Raw genomic sequence first — 19,237 nt, forward strand, 5'->3', positions numbered from 1 at the left:
CCGCCCCGCGTATTGATACTGCGGGGCGGCGGAAGGACAAATAGTGCGCGGGCATCGGGCCCGCTGCCCGCGATCGGTGGGCACCGATCGCGGGCCCATGGCACCCTTGGCACGGCCGTGGTACTGCCGTGCCAATCGGTGCCATGGTTATTTTTTTCCAGGTGGTCACGACGTTTTTACGAACGGCAGGACCAGGTGTGTTTGCCGTTCGTAAAAAGGTCGTAAAGGGCTGGGACTTCGGCCCTTCTAACAGCTGTGAATCGCTGCCGGCCGTAAAAAAACGGCGGCAGCGATTCGTGTCGGGATTTCGGCGGGGGGGGGGAGAATAGCGGGAGGGCGTCAAAAAAGTCGGGAAGGCCCTCCCGCTATTCTCCCACCCGTCGTGGGGGGGGGGGAGAATTTTGCCCCCAGTTTTCTGGCACTGAGCCTGCCTCTGTGGCTCAGAAGGGAAGGGGGAGAATAGAAAAGCGATAGTGATAGGAAATGAAAAATGAAATGAAATGAAAATCGCTTATTGTCACGAGTAGGCTTCAATGAAGTTACTGTGAAAAGCCCCTAGTCGCCTCAATCCGGGGAGGCTGATACGGGAATCGAACCGTGCCGCTGGCCTCCTTGGTCTGCTTTAAATGCCAGCGATTTAGCCCAGTGAGCTAAATCAGCCCCTTGGTGAGCTAAATCAGCCCCTTATGACTCAATGGTTAGGGGAATGGATAGAAGATTCTGTGGTCGCGGGCGAGACTCCCGGAAGGTATGTTGCCTCCCAGGTGCCAGGGTCAGGGATGTCTCCGATCAAGTCTACAGGATTCTTAAGGGTTGGGGGAGCAACCAGAAGTCGTGGTGCACATTGGAACCAACGACATAGCTAAGAAAAGGGATGAGGATCTAAAAAGTGATTTTAGGGAGTTAGGTTGGAAGCTAAAGAGCAGGACGAGCAGAGAAGTAATCTCAGGATTTCTACTGGTGCCAAGTGCTATTGAGGCAAGGAACAGAGAGCGAGTGCAGCTGTACACGTGGCTACAGGGCTGGTGCAGGAGGGAACGCTTCAGATATTTGGATCATTGGGATACATTCTCGGGTAGGTGGGACTCGTACATGAAGGATGGGTTGCACCCAAACTGGAGGGGCACCAATATCCTGGGTGCGAGGTTTTCCAGAATTCTTTGGGAGTGTTTAAACCTCCTTGGCAGGGAGAGGGAACCAGAGCTATAGATCAGAGTATAGGATAGCTGTTGAATGGGCAGAAATAGTATGCAGCAAGTCTGTGAGGAAGGAAAGCCAGTTGATATAAGGAATAAGGAAGATGAACTTAGAGAATGGATGAGTTCTTGGAACTACAATGTTGTGGCTGTTACAGAGACATGGATTTCACAGGGGCAGGAATGGTTGTTAGATGTTCTGGGGTTTAGATATTTTAAGAAGAATAGGGAGGGAGGTAAAAGAGGAGGGGAGTGGCACTCTTGATTAAAGAGTGCATCAGAGCTGCAGAAAAGGAGGTAATCGAGGAGGGTTTGTCTACTGAGTCAGAATGGGTGGAGGTCAGAAACAAGAAAGGAGCAGTCACTTTATTGGGAGTTTTCTATAGACCCCCCCCGAATAGCAGCAGTGAGACGGAAGAACAGATTGGGTGGTGTAATGATATGTATATAGTCAGGATAGTGAAGGGTTAATAATTACATCTATGTGTAAATCGAACACTAGAGAGTGTTACTAATTCTCAGTTTTTAAGACAGCCTCTCAGGGAATTCTGGGAGTAGCTGAGAAGAGAAGCATAAGGAGAAGCTTAAATCAGATTGAATGTTCATGAGAGATAGATAGCACAATGTTAGATTATAGTGTAGTTAGTGACTAGATAGATTATTGAATACTGTTAGACAGATTCAATAGCATTTAATTATCATCTGTAGCTCAGTAGAGTGTGCAAATATCATTTAATTAGTAGTGTAATAATAAATTTGTTTTGTTTCAATCTTTTGATTGATATATTCTTTGTCAGCACTACATTGGGTCATTCTGGAATAAAGGACAAAGAATGCAACATATTACCGATCATGGTAATATAACATACTCCCAGGAGTTGAAACATAACAGGCAGCAGATCTTGGAAAGATGCAGAATGAACAGAGTTGTTGCCATGAGTGACTTCAACTTCCCTAATATTGACTGGAACCTCCTCTGTACAAATGGTTCGGATGGAGCAGATTTTGTCAGGTATGCCCAGGAAGGATTTCAGACTCAATATGTTGATAGGGCAACTGGGGGGAGGCCATATTGGATTTCGTGCTTGGCAACGAACCAGGCCAGGTGTCAGATATCTCGGTAGGAGAGCATTTTGGTGACAGTGAACACAACTCCTTGACCTTTGCCACAGTAATGGAGAGGGCTAGGAACAGACAGTATGGGAAGGTATTTAATTGGGGGAGGGGAAATTATACTGTTATTAGACAGGAGCTGGGGAGCATAAATTGGAAACAGATGTTCTCAGGGAAATGCACAACAGTAATGTGGGGATTGTTTAAGGAGCACTTGCTGCGAGAGCTGGATAATTTTGTCCCACTGAGGCAAGGAAGGAATGGTAAGGTGAAGGAGCCTTGGATGACAAGAGAAATGGAGCTTCCAGTCAAGAGGAAGAAGGAAGCTTACTTAAGGTTGAGGAAGCAAGGATCTGGCATGGCTCTAGAAGCATACAAGCTAACCAGGAAGGAACTCAAAAGTGGACTGATGAGAGCTAGAAGGGGGCATGAAAAAACTCTGGCGGGAAGGATTAAGGAAAATCCCAAGTCATTCTGCACTATGTGAGAAATAAGAGGATGATCAGAGTGAGAGTAGGGCCAATCAGGGATAGTGGAGGGAACTTGTGCCTAAAGTCTGAGGAGATGGGGAAGCCTAAAAGAATATTTTGCTTCAGTATTCACTCGAGAGAGGTACCTTGTTTCTCGTGAGAGCAGCGTGAACGAAGTTAATAGGCTCGAACAGGTTGACATTAAGAAGTAGGATGTGCTGGAAATTTTGAAAAGCATCAGGATAGATAAGTCCCTTGGGCCAGGCGGGATATACCCAAGGTTACTATGGGAAGCGAGGGAGGATATTGCTGCGACGTTGCCGATGATCTTTGCATCCTCACTCTCCACTGGGGTAGTACCGGATGATTGGAGGGAGGCGAATCTTGTTTCCCTGTTCAAGAAAGGGAATAGGGAAATCGCTGGGAATTACAGACCAGTCAGTCTTACGTCTGTGGTGAGCAAAATACTGGAAAGGATTCTCAGAGGTAGACCAGCTTTTAGATTAAACAAAGCTAAAGATTTATTTACACTACTTAATTGAATTCGACTCTTACTTCTATATAATAAACAATTGATAAAACATATACAATCTGCACTCATCTACCACTGTTCTCTAATACAATAACAATGATCTGCTCTCACTCACACTAGCTTTCCTACAGTCTATCTTCTAGATCTCTCCTCAACACTCTCCCAGAAGGCATAGCATTGATGTTTTATATAGTTGTGCATCGAGCACCCTCTAGTGATTGATTCAGACATAACAGTTCTGTACATTTCTCATAATGTCACAGCTTGGTTTACTTTAAAGGTGACTGAATTAAGAATATCCGTCACATTTGTGCTCCTTCCGTTTGCTTTATGCAATCCTGTGCGGTCTGCGCTTCCTGCCAGAAGCAGCATACACCTTCACAAAATGGTACACGTGTTAAAAACACTTTGAAAAGGAAGACAAAAAGTACCATCTTATCCCTGCAAAGTGTCTTCCAAAACATTCAATATTTTATCAGACGGAAACTCAGGATCCTTTTAAATATATTTGAAAATGGCATTTTCTGGCGATGGACGATTACACTGGAGTTGAGAACGCAGGCGATTTAGCATGTCAATTTGGAGAAATATTGACTCAGGCACCAGCCGGAATGTATGCAAAGACTGAGATGGTTGTTTGAAAGAAATAGGCCACATGATAGGTTGAAAATATTTGATGTATTTTACACCCATGAATATTTTATCAAAGTTTACATGCAGTTAATGGGCAAGTTAGAACTACCTTCCAGTGCACCCTATGAATGCAATCTGTCTTGATGACTGTAAGCATTTAGATGGAACAGGTCTAGAACAACAGAGAACAAATTCAGTTCTCTAGGGACGTTGTCAAAGAGTTAAGCCAGCACCTAGAACATAGAACATAGAACGATACAGCGCAGTACAGGCCCTTCGGTCCTCGATGTTGCACCGACATGGAAAAAAACTAAAGGCCATCTAACCTACACTATGCCCTTATCATCCATATGCTTATCCAATTAACTTTTAAATGCCCTCAATGTTGGCGAGTTCACTACTGTTGCAGGTAGGGCATTCCACGGCCTCACCACTCTTTGCGTAAAAAACCCACCTCTGACCTCTGTCCTATATCTATTACCCCTCAATTTAAGGCTATGTCCCCTCGTGCTAGCCACCTCCATCCGCGGGAGAAGGCTCTCGCTGTCCACCCTATCTAACCCTCTGATCATTTTGTATGCCTCTATTAAGTCACCTCTTAACCTTCTTCCCTCTAACGAAAACAACCTCAAGTCCATCAGCCTTTCCTCATAAGATTTTCCCTCCATACCAGGCAACACCCTGGTAAATCTCCTCTGCACCCGTTCCAAAGCTTCCACGTCCTTCCTATAATGAGGCGACCAGAACTGTACGCAATACTCCAAATGCGGCCGTACTAGAGTTTTGTACAACTGCAACATGACCTCATGGCTCCGGAACTCAATCCCTCTACCAATAAAGGCCAACACACCATAGGCCTTCTTCACAACCCTATCAACCTGGGTGGCAACTTTCAGGGATCTATGTACATGGACACCGAGATCCCTCTGCTCATCCACACTACCAAGAATTTTACCATTAGCCAAATATTCCGCATTCCTGTTATTCTTTCCAAAGTGAAACACCTCACACTTCTCCACATTAAACTCCATTTGCCACCTCTCAGCCCAGCTCTGCAGCTTATCTATGTCCCTCTGTAACCTGCAACATCCTTCCGCACTGTCTACAACTCCACCGACTTTAGTGTCGTCTGCAAATTTACTCACCCATCCTTCTGCACCCTCCTCTAGGTCATTTATAAAAATGACAAACAGCAACGGCCCCAGAACAGATCCTTGTGGTACGCCACTCGTAACTGAACTCCATTCTGAACATTTCCCATCAACTACCACTCTCTGTCTTCTTTCAACTAGCCAATTTCTGATCCATATCTCTAAATCACCCTCAATCCCCAGCCTCCGTATTTTCTGCAATAGCCGACCGTGGGGAACCTTATCAAACGCTTTACTGAAATCCATATACACCACATCAACTGCTCTACCCTCATCTACCTGTTCAGTCACCTTCTCAAAGAACTCGATAAGGTTTGTGAGGCATGACCTACCCTTCACAAAACCATGCTGACTATCCCTAATCATATTATTCCTATCTAGATGATTATAAATCGTATCTTTTATAATCCTCTCCAAGACTTTACCCACCACAGACGTTAGGCTCACCGGCCTATAGTTACTGGGGTTATCTCTACTCCCCTTCTTGAACAAAGGGACCACATTTGCTATCCTCCAGTCCTCTGGCACTATTCCTGTAGCCAATGATGACCTAAAAATCAAAGCCAAAGGCTCAGCAATCTCTTCCCTGGCTTCCCAGAGAATCCTAGGATAAATTCCATCCGGCCCCGGGGACTTATCTATTTTCACCTTGTCCAGAATTGCCAACACGTCTTCCCTACGCACCTCAATGCCATCTATTCTAATAGCCTGGGTCTCAGCATTCTCCTCCACAATATTATCTTTTTCTTGAGTGAATACTGACGAAAAGTATTCATTTAGTAAAAAAGTATTCTGCTGATCTGTAACAAAGACCTGAGCCACTGAAGGTTACTGGAGGGCTCAACTTCATAGGTACTGACTCCGTCCAGGCTGCTTTGTGTTGACAGCCATAAAAAACAGTTCCAAAACACAAACCTCTATACTTCACGCAGTCCATTTTACCTGAACAGTGATACCAAACAGATACTTCAGAGCATTTATATTTAACACCATTGATAGTAGTCATTTGTGTTTGCATTGGCAACATTTTGCCTCCAGCAATGCAACAAGAAACAACATGTTTAACATGAGCTGCTTGAGATACTGATTTACCTCTTTAGTAGTACAGCACTGCCATCGAGATAGGATACACAGGATACATTCATCGTCAAAATACATTTGATGTAAGCTATTGATTATTTGCTCATGTAGGACTTCAATGAATTGCGGTTGGTGTTCTGTCACGTTGTTACCCAAAATGTGAGTGTATATCACTCATGTAGGACTGGAGTTTCACTGCTGAGTCAGGGAATTTTCAACTCCCCAGATTCGCCTCGATTAGAAAGAGGTCAAAATTGTGCAATTTTAACTGTCAGTGACAGCTGCATTACTTCAACTTTAAAAAGCAGGGTGATGTGTTGGGCAGGCTGGGTCGATGTGGACTGCACTTGATGCAGTGTAGCGAGAGACAGGCTTCCAACACTTGATAAGATGCAACACGATTTTATTGAACGTCTTAACTATTATACATGTTCAACTGTGGGTTGACACTATGCTGACTTGACTGGAGACCTAGTACTAGCCTGACCAGACTTACTAGCTACCGCATGGTGTTTGCACTGGCGAGCTCACGAACTCTGACTGTCTCAGTGGCTGGGTCCAGAGAGAACTGGAAACCTAGTGCCCTCTGACTTTATAGTGGTAGTGTCCTGTCTGGTGATTGGCTGCTCTGCTCTGTGTGCTTACTGGTCATCCTGTGTGTCAATCACTGCCTGTCTGCTCACCATTATATACATAGATGTATATTATGACACAGGGAACTGAAAAATACCTCATCACGACTGTAACACAGACCCTATCCATATTTTAGTAGCGTTTACATTTCCTCCATATATTTGTGACTCCCACACTGCAAGTTAAGGCCTTTGCACCACAAAGCGGTCCGTGTGAACTCAGCACTAAATTCCAAAGCCTTGCCATGTGAATCATGGCCCACTTCTTTCCCCCTGCCAGTAAAAATTGGATTGTCAGACATGGGGTCAAGACTTCTGCGCCAGGGTCTGTGCAGAGAGTGTTTCTGAATTCACAAAAATCCAGCCCCCAGTGTCGACTAGGAAACTCCAGACCTAATTTAATCATTGAAATTATTGATTGGATTGGATTTGTTTATTGTCACGTGTGCCGAGGTACAGTGAAAAGTATTTTTCAGCGAGCAGCACAACAGATCATTAAGTACATGGGAAGAAAAGTGAATAAAAGAAAATACATAATAGAGTAACACAAGGTATACAATGTAACTACATAACACCGGCATCGGATGAAGCATACAGGTTGTAGTGTTGATGAGGTCAGTCCATAAGAGGATCGTTTAGGAGTCTGGTAACAGCGGGGAAGAAGCTGTTTTTGCGTCTGTTCGTGCGTGTTCTCAGACTTCTGTATCTCTTGCCCGATGGAGGAAGTTGGATGAGTGAGTAAGCCGGGCAATCTTGATGATTATACACTTAATTAATCATTGATAATAATACACCTAATTCAATTATTAATACTTATTGATAATTATGCACCTAATTCAATCATCAATAAGTGTACACCTAATTAATTTATTACTAATTTTTGATAATTATATGCTCAATTCAATAATTGATAATTATACCTAATTTAATCATTGATAATTCTCCCAAATGTTGATGCCAAAAGTCTTGGTCTTACATGCAAATGTGCAAAACAGTGATCCCGTCCACAATGGGCGGGATTCAGATTGCGACATCTCGTGAGGTAACATTAGATCTCGCGATGTGTGGTGAGCTGAGTAGATCCCAGAAGTGGGATCTCCCAGCACCTACCAGCCGCGCTGCCTTTTAGGTATAAAGCGGCCGGTAGATCATGCCCTAAGATTACCCAAAAAATCTTTAATGTAATAGATAATACATATTACACACATTGATCCTGTACAACTATCGCCAGTTTGCTTATAGAAGTGGCCTATATAGGTGCCAGTACTTGTCTGTAGGCATTGACAAAATAAGTGATAAAAAATTCTTAATAATCAGCTTCAGAAGTTCTAAATTAATATGCGGTTATGTGCCAGTAATTGTTTTTACTGTAAGGTTAAATCATAGAACATAGAACATAGAACAGTACAGCACAGAACAGGCCCTTCGGCCCTCAATGTTGTGCCGAACAATGATCACCCTACTTTAAACCCACGTAACCCGTATACCCATAACCCAACAATCCCCCCATTAACCTTACACTACGGGCAATTTAGCATGGCCAATCCACCTAACCCGCACATCTTTGGACTGTGGGAGGAAACCGGAGCACCCGGAGGAAACCCACGCACACACAGGGAGGACGTGCAGACTCCACACAGACAGTGACCCAGCCGGGAATCGAACCTGGGACCCTGGAGCTGTGAAGCATTGATGCTAACCACCATGCTACCGTGAGGCCCCTAATCATGTTGAAAAATGACAAAATATCATTGTTCTAAAGCAACAAAACAATTATGGGGCCAAAGTTCTGATGCTGAAGCTGTGTCATTGGAATTAGGTAGAATAAGTCTGACCTTGATGGTAATTGTGGAGTCAGATGATAACATTATCAGAATCATGCAGGCTGTATAAATGTAATTTACAGCATCTCATCATTTCTATCTTCATTGTAAGGGCTTATACAGTCTATCTGGAGTGAAATTGCACTGTAAGGGCAGAAAAATGTCAAGTAGAATATGTCTTTGCCTGAAACTGCCAAAAGGCCGTTTGCAGAAACCTCCCTCAGCAGAACAGTGGAGAAAAAAATAAATGTTGAACACACAAGTTACATACCGGGTACTATAAGAGTGAGGAAGCTAAGGGAATTAATATCAGAGATAAAGGGCTGGAGAAACCCGAGGTACTAAAGTCCAACCGATCTCCAGGTCTTGATGGCCGACATACTAGGGCACTAAAAGAAATAATTGCACAGATAATGGATGAGCTTGCTCTGGTTTTCCAAAATTCGCTCGATTCTTGAATAGTGCCAGTTGGTTGGAAGTCGTAAAATGTAACATTGCCATTCAAGAAATGAGGATCAAGAGAGAAAACAAGGAACTACAGGTCAGTTAGCCTGACACCAGTCAGCAAGAAAGTACTGGATTCTCTTATTGAGAAACTGTAAACAATGCACTTAGAAAAGCACAGTGCGATTAGAGCAAGACAATGGGCTGGATTCTCCATTGCCCGACGGCGAAATCAGAAATGGCGATCTGGCAGAGAATAGCTCCTGTTGCCAAAATCGGCGGTTTGACACTGAATCGCGATGCTCCGCCCCCTCCAAAACTGTGTCATTGCGAAGCATGCGGCGCACAGTTGCAACCATGTTCGCATCTCATTAGCGGGCCCACCCGTGATGCTCCGCTTCCGATTGGCCGAGTTCCCAACAGAATGGTCCACATGTGCTCTCAGCGGTCGTGAACCTGCCGTGATGGCTGCTGAGAGTGACAGGACATACGGACAGTGTCCAGCACCGCCATACTTCGCCAACATTGGTGCCGCCATCCAGGGGGTGTCCGCCAGGGCTGGGGGGAGTAGTGGGGGGTGGTCAGTAAGTGGGCTGTGGGGTCGGGGTGGACATGGACATGGTCCAGCAGAACCAGGGCCATTTTTCCAGACGCAGTTAGTGTGTGAGTGTGTGTGTGTCTGTGTGTATGGGGTGGGGGGGGGGGGGGGGGGGGGAGGGGGGAGAGTATCAGTGTACGCGTGGCTGCAGCTTATGAGCCCTGCGCATGTCCATCACAGACCCGGCGATTTTCCCACTGGTTTGGGTGTGTTTTGCGGGTGTTCCACACGGCGCCAGTGCTAACCCCTCACCGGTAGCGGAATCGGTGTAGATGCGGCGCCGATTTTTCTGTTGTGGAGCTCCACGGATCCGACGTTGGTGTCAGCCAGTCGGCCTAGGAACGGAGAATCCAGCCCAACATTATTTTAGGAAAGGGAAATCCTGTTTGACAAACAGATCAGAGTTATTTTTTTATTAATTCATCAACGAGGTTTGGGACTTGCTGGCTAGGACAGCATTTATTGTCCATCACTAATTGCCCTTGTGAAGGTGATGGCCAGGATGTAAGTACTAGGATAGATAAAGGAAAACCAGTAAATTTAATATACTTGGATTTCCAAATGGCATTTGACAAGGAACCATGCAATATGCTAATACACAAGAAAAGGGCTCATGGAGTTGGGGCAATATATCAGCATGAATTGAGGATTGATTAATATATAAAAATCTGAGAGCAGGAATAATTGGGGCATTTAAGTTGGCAAGCTGTGACTAGTGGAATGACATAATTGTCAGTGCAGGGACTTCGGTTATTTACAATCTATATCCATGACTCAGACAAAGAGACAGAGAGTAATGTATTCAGGTTTGATGATGATACAAAGCTAGGTATGAATGCAAGCTGTGCCGTGGACACCAAGAAGCTGCAAATATATATAGACAGGTTCCATGAGTGGGCGTCAAGATGCCAGATGGACAATAATGTGGGAAATGCGGGGTTCTTCACTTGATCATAAGAATAGAATTGCGGAATTTTTAAAAATAGTTTTCAAATTTATAAACATTGATGTCCAGAGAAACTTGAGTTTTATTATACAAGGCGCACAAAATGGTTGCATTTTGGTACAACAAGCAATTAAGAGATCAAATGATATGTTGGCCTTAAGTGGCCTTCTGCACTGTAAATTCTATGATAAATTCTATGATTGGAACACAGTAATGAAGAAGCCGTTATACGATTGTGTGGGGCTTTTTTAAGATGACATTAGAGCACTTCCTGTAACTTTGCTTTCCATATTTAAGAAACGTTATGCCAAGGTTCACTAGATTCGTCCCTGGAATGAAAGGGTTGCCCTATGAAGAGAGGCTGAGTAAATTGAGTCAATGTTTTCTGGAGTTTAGAAGATTGAATGGTGATCTCATTGAAACACAAGAGTCTGAAGGGGCTTGACTGAGTAGATACAGATAGTCATAATATACACCAGTATATCATGGTGCAAACACATACTGATGGACATACACTAGGACCAATCAACATGCACAAACACCACAGCCAATCACCAGTTAGAACACATGCACTATAAAGGCAGAGGGCATCACTTTTCCCGCTCATTCTGGATGCTGCCTCTCAGAAGCACAAGAGCTCATCAAGTACAGCACAGACTCACACCACGTGCTGAGAGATTCAACTGGTTCGGACAGGCACAGGTCTCTAGTAAACTTAGCATCGTGAAAACCCACAGTTATAGTATGTCTATTATTTTATAAGATTTAATAAAGTTTTTTTGAACATTCTTCAGTGTTGGTGGCATATGTCTGCTTCACAAGTCCACAGTGCTCAACACTTCATCGTACCAGTAGTTAGTAGTGAGGGATGTTAGTACTTCTGAGACCTACCTTCCAGTGATCAGCCTTCCACCAGTCTCACGCCATCCTGCAGAATGGACACCGTTCGCCTGCCGCCGCCCCTCCGCATTACCGGGAACCTGGGCTCCAATTGGAAGATTTTTAAACAGCGCTTCCAGCTATACCTCGAGGCCATGGACCTGGAAGCTGCCTCGGACGCACGGAAGATTGCTTTCTTCCTCTCCACAGCCGGGGACCATGCCCTCCACATCTTTAACTCGCTCACCTTCGCTGACAGGGAGGATAAATCAAAGTTCAAGACGGTCCTCCTAAAGTTCGACAGCCACTGCGAGATCGAGGTAAACGAGAGCTTTGAGCGATATATATTTCAGCAGCGCCTACAGGGTAAGGACGAACATTTCCAGTCCTTTATCACCCACCTCCGTGTCCCTGCACAGTCCTGCAGCTACGGGTCCACCTCTGACTCCATGATACATAGAACATAGAACATAGAACACTACAGCGCAGTACGGGCCCTTCGGCTCTCGATGTTGCGCCGACCTGTGAAACCTTCTGAAGCCTATCTGACCTACACTATTCCATTTTCATCCATATGTCTATCCAGTGACCACTTAAATGCCCTTAAAGTTGGCGAGTCTACTACTGTTGCAGGCAGGGCGTTCCACACCCCTACTACTCTCTGAGTAAAGAAACTGCCTCTGACATCTGTCCTATATCTCTCACCCCTCAATTTAAAGCTATGTCCCCTCGTGTTGGTCATCACCATCCGAGGAAAAAGACTCTCACTGTCCACCCTATCTAACCCTCTGACTATCTTATATGTCTCTATTAAGTCACCTCTCAGCCTTCTCCTCTCTAACGAAAACAACCTCAATTCCCTGAGCCTTTCCTCGTAAGACCTTCCCTCCATACCAGGCAACATCCTAGTAAATCTCCTCTGAACCCTTTCCAAAGCTTCCACATCCTTCCTATAATGTGGTGACCAGAACTGCACGCAGTACTCCAGGTGTGGCCGCACCAGAGTTATGTACAGCTGCAGCATGACCCTGTGGTTCCGAAACTCAATCCCCGTGCTTATAAAGGCTAGCACACCATATGCCTTCTTAACAGCCCTATTAACCTGGGTGGCAACTTTCAAGGATTTATGTACCTGGATGCCGAGATCTCTCTGTTCATCTACACTACCAAGAATCTTGCCATTAGCCCAGTACTCTGCATTCCTGTTACTCCTTCCAAAGTGAACCACCTCACACTTTTCCGCATTAAACTCCATCTGCCACCTCTCAGCCCAGCTCTGCAGCTTATCTATGTCCCTCTGTATCCTATAACATCCTTCAGCACTATCCACAACTCCACCGACCTTCGTGTCATCTGCAAATTTACTAACCCATCCTTCTACACCCTCTTCCAGGTCATTTATAAAAATTACAAACAGCAGTGGCCCCAAAACAGATCCTTGCGGTACACCACTAGTAACTGAACTCCAGGATGAACATTTGCCATCAACCACCACCCTCTGTCTTCTTTCAGCTAGCCAATTACTGATCCAAACCGCTAAATCACCTTCAATTCCATACTTCCTTATTTTCTGCAATAGCCTACTGTGGGGAACCTTATCAAACGCCTTACTGAAATCCATATACACCACATCAACAGCTTTACCCTGATCCACCTGTTTGGTCACCTTCTCAAAAAACTCAATAAGGTTTGTGAGACATGACCTACCCTTCACAAAACCGTGTTGAGTATCGCTAATCAACTTGTTCTTTTCAAGATGATTATAAACCCTATCTCTTATAACCTTTTCCAACATTTTACCCACAACCGAAGTAAGGCTCACAGGTCTATAATTACCAGGGTTGTCTCTACTCCCCTTCTTGAACAAGGGGACAACATTTGCTATCCTCCAGTCTTCCGGCACTATTCCTGTCGACAAAGACGACATAAATATCAAGGACAAAGGCTCTGCAATCTCCTCCCTGGCTTCCCAGAGAATCCTAGGATAAATCCCATCTGGCCCAGGGGACATATCTATTTTGACATTTTCTAAAATTGCTAACACCTCCTCCTTTTGAACCTCAATTCCATCTAGCCTGGTCGACTGAACCTGAGTGTTCTCCTCGACAACATTGTCTTTCTCCAGTGTAAACACTGACGAAAAATATCCATTTAATGCTTCCCCTATCTCCTCTGATTCCACACACAACTTTCCACTACTATCCTTGATTGGCCCTAATCTTACTCGAGTCATTCTTTTGTTCCTGACCAGATAGTTTTTGGTGTGCAGTCGGAGACCCTTCGCCAGCAGCTTCTTAAAGCCAAACAGCCCATGCTGTCCACTGCCATAGAGACTTGCGTGTTCCATGAGCATGCCTCCACGTGATACTCCCGCATCCAGGCCGCTGAAACGGCACGGCAAGCTCCTCATGAGGCAGAATGGGTCCAGGTCATCAAGTCGCTCTAGGGACTAAGTCTGGATGAAGGCGGCCATTTCGCGTGTTTTTCATGGGCTCCCGTGCTGGGACGCAACGGACGTGGTGATGTCGAGGAACATACTGCGCAGGTGCCCACCATGCTGGATCATACCGCACGTGCGCGGTGGCGTAACAAATGCGCCGACGCAATGGCGTGCGGCAACTGTGGCTCCGCCCACTTAAAGCAGCAATATCCCGCGAAGACCCAACACTGTCTGCAGTGTGGCAAACTTTGCCACTATGCTGCTTCATGCAGGTCGACTCAGCCTGCTAGTTTCTGAAGATCCAGCCAGCCTTGCAGGGATGCCCGGGCCATTCAGCCCACAATCAACGAGCCTGTCCCAGGCCTGTCCTCCGCCTTTGACAGCGATGACCTGCAAGCCCCTTTCCAAGTCGGCATCATAACCAAGCACAGGATGTCTCCTAAGCGCAGCACCAAACCCATTCCAATACACAGCATTGATCCGGATGATGAGTGGTGTGCCACCCTTATGGTCAACCAGAGTTCGTCGGCCATCTCAGAGACTGAATTTATGAACTTTGCAAATTTATGGACTCTCTGAGATGTTTCCTTCCCTGTTAACTCATTTTCTATTGGTTTGTATATAGCACTGATCTTGTTCAATTGTTGCATACTAATTATCTGCACCAGGCACCTTCCCTTGTATATAGCTTCGTTCTCCTGTATATAGATTTGTACATATGTCTTCGCACCTCACATGTAGTTAGGAACATTCTTCACACACCCACACTATTTATTGTCACACATTCACATAAATTTTTTAAAAAGGGTGGGATGTCATAATATACACCAGTATATCATGGTGCAGACACATACTGATGGACATACACTAGAACCAATCAACATGCACAAACACCGCAGCTAATCACCAGTTAGAATACACACTATAAAGGCAGAGGGCACCACGGTTCCCTCTCATTTTGGATGATGCCTCTCAGAAGCACAAGAGCTCATCAAGTACAGCACAGACTCATACCACGTGCTGAGAGATTCAACTGGTTCGGACAGGCACAGGTCTCTAGTTAAACTAGCATCGTGTAAATCCACAGTTATAATATGTCTATTATTTTATAAGAGTTAATAAAATAGTGTTGAACCTTCTTCAGTGTTGGTGGCATATGTCTGCTTTACAAGTCCACAGTGCCCAACACTTCACAGATGTTGGGGGTGATTCTCCTGGGCTGCTAGCCCTATAGTATAATCTTTATTGTCACAAGTAGGCTTACATTAACACTGCAGTGAAGTTACTGTGAAAAGCCCCTATTTGCCACATTCCGTTGCATGTTCGGATACACAGAGGAAGAATTCAGAATGTCCAAATTATCTAACAGCACGTCTTTTGGGACTTGTGGGAGGAAACCGGAGCACCCGGAGGAAACCCACTCAGATACAGGGAGAATGTGCAGACTCCGCACAGACAGTGAGCCAACCTCGCCATAATTCGTGATTGCCCATTGAATCGGCAAGAGGGCCAGTTAGGAAAAGGAAAGGAAAATCGCTTATTGTCACGAGTAGGCTTCAATGAAGTTACTGTGAAAAGCCCCTAGTCGCCACATTCCGGTGCCTGTCCGGGGAGGCTTGTACGGGAATCGAACCGTGCTGCTGGTCTGCTTGGTCTGCTTTAAAAGTCAGCGATATAGCCCAGTGAGCTAAACCAGCCCCTAATTTAAGGGTTCTTGCTGGGCATCAAACCCATTGCAAGTCTTCCGGCCCAGACCAGGCAAGAATTTGATTACAGCAGATCAACATACATGGGCAGCATGATAGCATAGTGGTTAGCACAGTTCCTTCACAGTTCAGGGTCCCAGGTTCGAATCCCGGCTGCGTAGTTTGCATGTTCTGCCTGTGTATGCGGGGTTTCCTCCAGGTGCTCCGGTTTCCTCCCACAGTCCAAAGATGTGTGCGTTAGATGGATTGGCCACGTTAAATTGCTCCTAGTGCCCAAAAAATGTTAAGTGGGGGTTACTGGGTTAGGGGATAAGGAAGATACATGGGCTTCAGTAGGGTACTCCTTGTAAGGGCTGGTGCAGACTTGATGGGCCGAATGGCCTCCTTCTGCACTGTAAATTCTATGATTCTAAATATAATTGATGGTTTGAAGCCGGATGCTCCAGCCTCTCATTGTGCTCCCGCCTCCCCCTCTCCCAACTGGATGTCCTCAGGCTTCAATCTCTCCTGGCCCTGACAAGTGGGGACCAGGCGCCGAGGACACTGGGGGGTGGGGGTGCGATGAGATAAGTACCCACCATGCTGCTGAGGGGTGGTAGGCATCAGGGCAGCTCGGACAGGGCTGGAGTGGCCCATGTCAGGGTCTTTCCTGGGATAGGTGTTATATAATAATAATAATAATAATCACTTATTGTCACAAGTAGGCTTCAATGAAGTTACTGTGAAAAGCCCCTAGTCGCCACATTCCGGCGCCTGTTCGGGGAGACCGGTACAGGACATGGTAGATCTCCCCTCTGTAGCTTTGAAAGTCATCAATATGTTTTTCAGTCTGTCAAACTGTAGTTAACATCTTTCCTTTGAAATGTTGGAACCCTTTGATATCTCTCCCAGCACGTCAAGTTCATAGATCTGTCAGATAAAGGTGGAAGCACTCTCTCTAATGTGTGAAAAATCTGTTTGCACAGTCAATTTAATTCCCCTTTAACTTTTTTCAAGCCTCTGGGGATGTTGAGAAACCTAAAGGCTTTCAACTGGATTGTTTACATTCAATTATAGGGTCCAGTTCCTTTTACAAACCTCTTGACTGACAGGTCCAGGTTATTTCAAAGGAGTGGTGGCTTTGTTTGTTTTTATAGCTCTTCACAATGCATTAATTGGGCTTGTGGTGTTTCGGTTGGGGCCTTGCCAGCGATTGGTTTTGGGGGACCTTTCTAGCGATTCGGGCAGGCGGGGGGGGGGGGGGGGGGGGGGGGGGGTGGGGGGTGTGGCTGTGGAGGAAACGCGGCTCAAGTGTCATTCTGAGATCTCTGAAGAGTGGGATCTGTCAGTGAACTTAAGCCTCATCCCTCTCAGGGCCAGTGTAAACCTGCCCCTCTTCAAAAGAGTTTCCAAATGCTGTTGAACAGCACTTGGTTAGTACTGCCAGGGCCATAGGATATGCACCGATTTTTACGCTAGTGGCAGGACTTTGGGTTTTTTGTGGAGAATTGCAGCCATTTGTTTTTCCTTTCTGGGGAATTTAGAATAAGGGGGCACAATCTCAGGATAAGGGATCGATTATTTAGGACTGAGATGAGTGGAAATGCCTTCCAATCTGCCAATGTTGTGAATCTTTAGCATTCTCTACCACAGAGGCTTGTAGATACTCCATCATTGGATATATTTAGGACAGAGAGGGACAGATCTTTGGTCTGTTGGGTATACAGGGGGCAGGTGAGAAAATAGAAATGAAGCCCAAGATCAGCATGAACATATTGAATGGCTGAGCAGTCTTGACAGGCCGCATGGTCTTCTCCTGCTCCTGTGCAATGGCGCTAGTCCAAGGTAATGGACAGGATTCTCCATTTGGGAGACTATGAGCTGGATTATCCGTTCCTGTGTCTAAGTGCTGATGCTAACGGAGGATCCGTGGTGTTTCACTGCGAAACAATCGGCGCCAGTACCAGCGATTCTGCTACCAGTGCGGGCTAGCAGCGGTACCACGTGACAAGCGCGAAAAATGGTGGGAGAATCAGCGAGTCCATGCTGGACATGCGCAGGGCTGACAAGCTGCACCCCCACACACGCACTGATCATGCCGGAAAGGATGGTGCTGGTTGTGCTGGTCCGTGTACCTCTCCAGTCCAACCCCACAGCCCACCTCCTGACCACCTGCCATTACTCCCCCCAGCCCTGGCAGAAACACCCGGTCAGCGGTACGGCTCTCGGCAGAGTATGGCAGTGCTAGACACTGTCCAAACGCTCACTCTCTCTCTGTCTGCAGCCACCATGCCAGGCTCATGACTGCTGAGACTACACATGTGCAATTTTTGCAGTGTTCATAAACATCAAACTTTGATTAACAACTCCTGAACCATATCAAAGAGAGTTAAGTGCTTTCTGTTAGTTTCACAGCTGACTACTTCAGAGGTGAATGGAACAATGCAGACTCCTGGGTGTATGTGGAAGCTGTCCATCACAGCCTAGTAAAATAAATATCAAAGGGAAATGAATGAGTGGCCTGAGATCAACAATCGGAGGGAGTTTAATCCCAGCTGACTTGTGTTCTCTTTCCAAGAACTGACAGATGTTGCTTCCTTTACCTGAGCCAACAGGTGAATTGCACAGGTAAGTTTTACAGCAGCGATGTTTTTTCACTGCCTCTGTCTGGACTGCTGTCTAGCTTCCAGGCAGGGATCTCTCTTCTGCCGGGCTTCCAGATGGGGTCTCTCTTCTGGAGGGCTTCTTGACAGATGTCTCTTTTCTGGGGGGGGGCTTCATGACATGAACTGATAACACATGACCAGACTTCCCAGGTGACCACAAATGCACAATATGCCCTAAATACTGCAGATCCCAAATTGGCCTCATCAGCCATCTTTGGACTCAAGGAAGTTAAACATCCTCGCTAGTGAGAGAAAGCCAATTACATGGTTGCAACACTTCTTCAAAGTAAGTTCCTGCAATGTTCATCAACACTTAACATGCAATGTTGGAACTAAAATGTCCAAGTATATCAGGCAGTGAGAGAGAGGTAAAGATAAAAAAGGATTTTAAATGAATCAGTTATTTGTAAGATTTTTCGAGATTATAGAGGTCTCGAGTTGAGAATAAGCCATGGCAAGTTGTGACAGTGCATCTTGGAGGTGGTGCACACTGCTGTCACTGTATACTGTTGACGGAATGAATTAAAGTTTCAGGTGATGGATGGGGCTGCTTTGACTAGGACGTTATAGAGCTTCTTGAGTGTTGTACAAGCTGCACTCATCCAGGAAAATGGAAAATATTCCATCACACTTCTGACTTTTTTCTTGTATATGGTGGCCAGGCTTTGGGGAATTAGCAGGTGAGTTACATTCCGTGGAACTCGCCACCTCTGACCCGCTCCTGTCGCTGCAGCATTTATATGACTGGTCCACTTAAGTTCCTGAACAATGGTAATCCCATGAATGTTAACACTGAGGAATATCAAGAAGAGGTGGTTAGATTATTTCTGGTTGAAGGTGGCCATTGCCTGCCACTTGTGTGGCATGAATTTTACTTGACACTTACCAGTCCAAGCCTGAACCTCTTTCTGCATGCAGGCACAAACATTTTCAGTATCTGATGAGTTGC

The 19,237-nt window shown here is 45.6% G+C and overlaps 1 protein-coding gene across 5 annotated transcripts in view; it reads left to right on the forward strand.

Moving 5' to 3' along the window:
• The window catches only part of thsd7ba (thrombospondin, type I, domain containing 7Ba), a 1,373,128-nt gene that overhangs the window by 406,173 nt on the left and 947,718 nt on the right, over positions 1–19,237 (forward strand). The gene's annotated exons all lie outside the window — the stretch shown is intronic.

Source organism: Scyliorhinus canicula, chromosome 2 (assembly GCF_902713615.1).
Source record: "Scyliorhinus canicula chromosome 2, sScyCan1.1, whole genome shotgun sequence".
Classification (NCBI taxonomy): domain Eukaryota; kingdom Metazoa; phylum Chordata; class Chondrichthyes; order Carcharhiniformes; family Scyliorhinidae; genus Scyliorhinus; species Scyliorhinus canicula.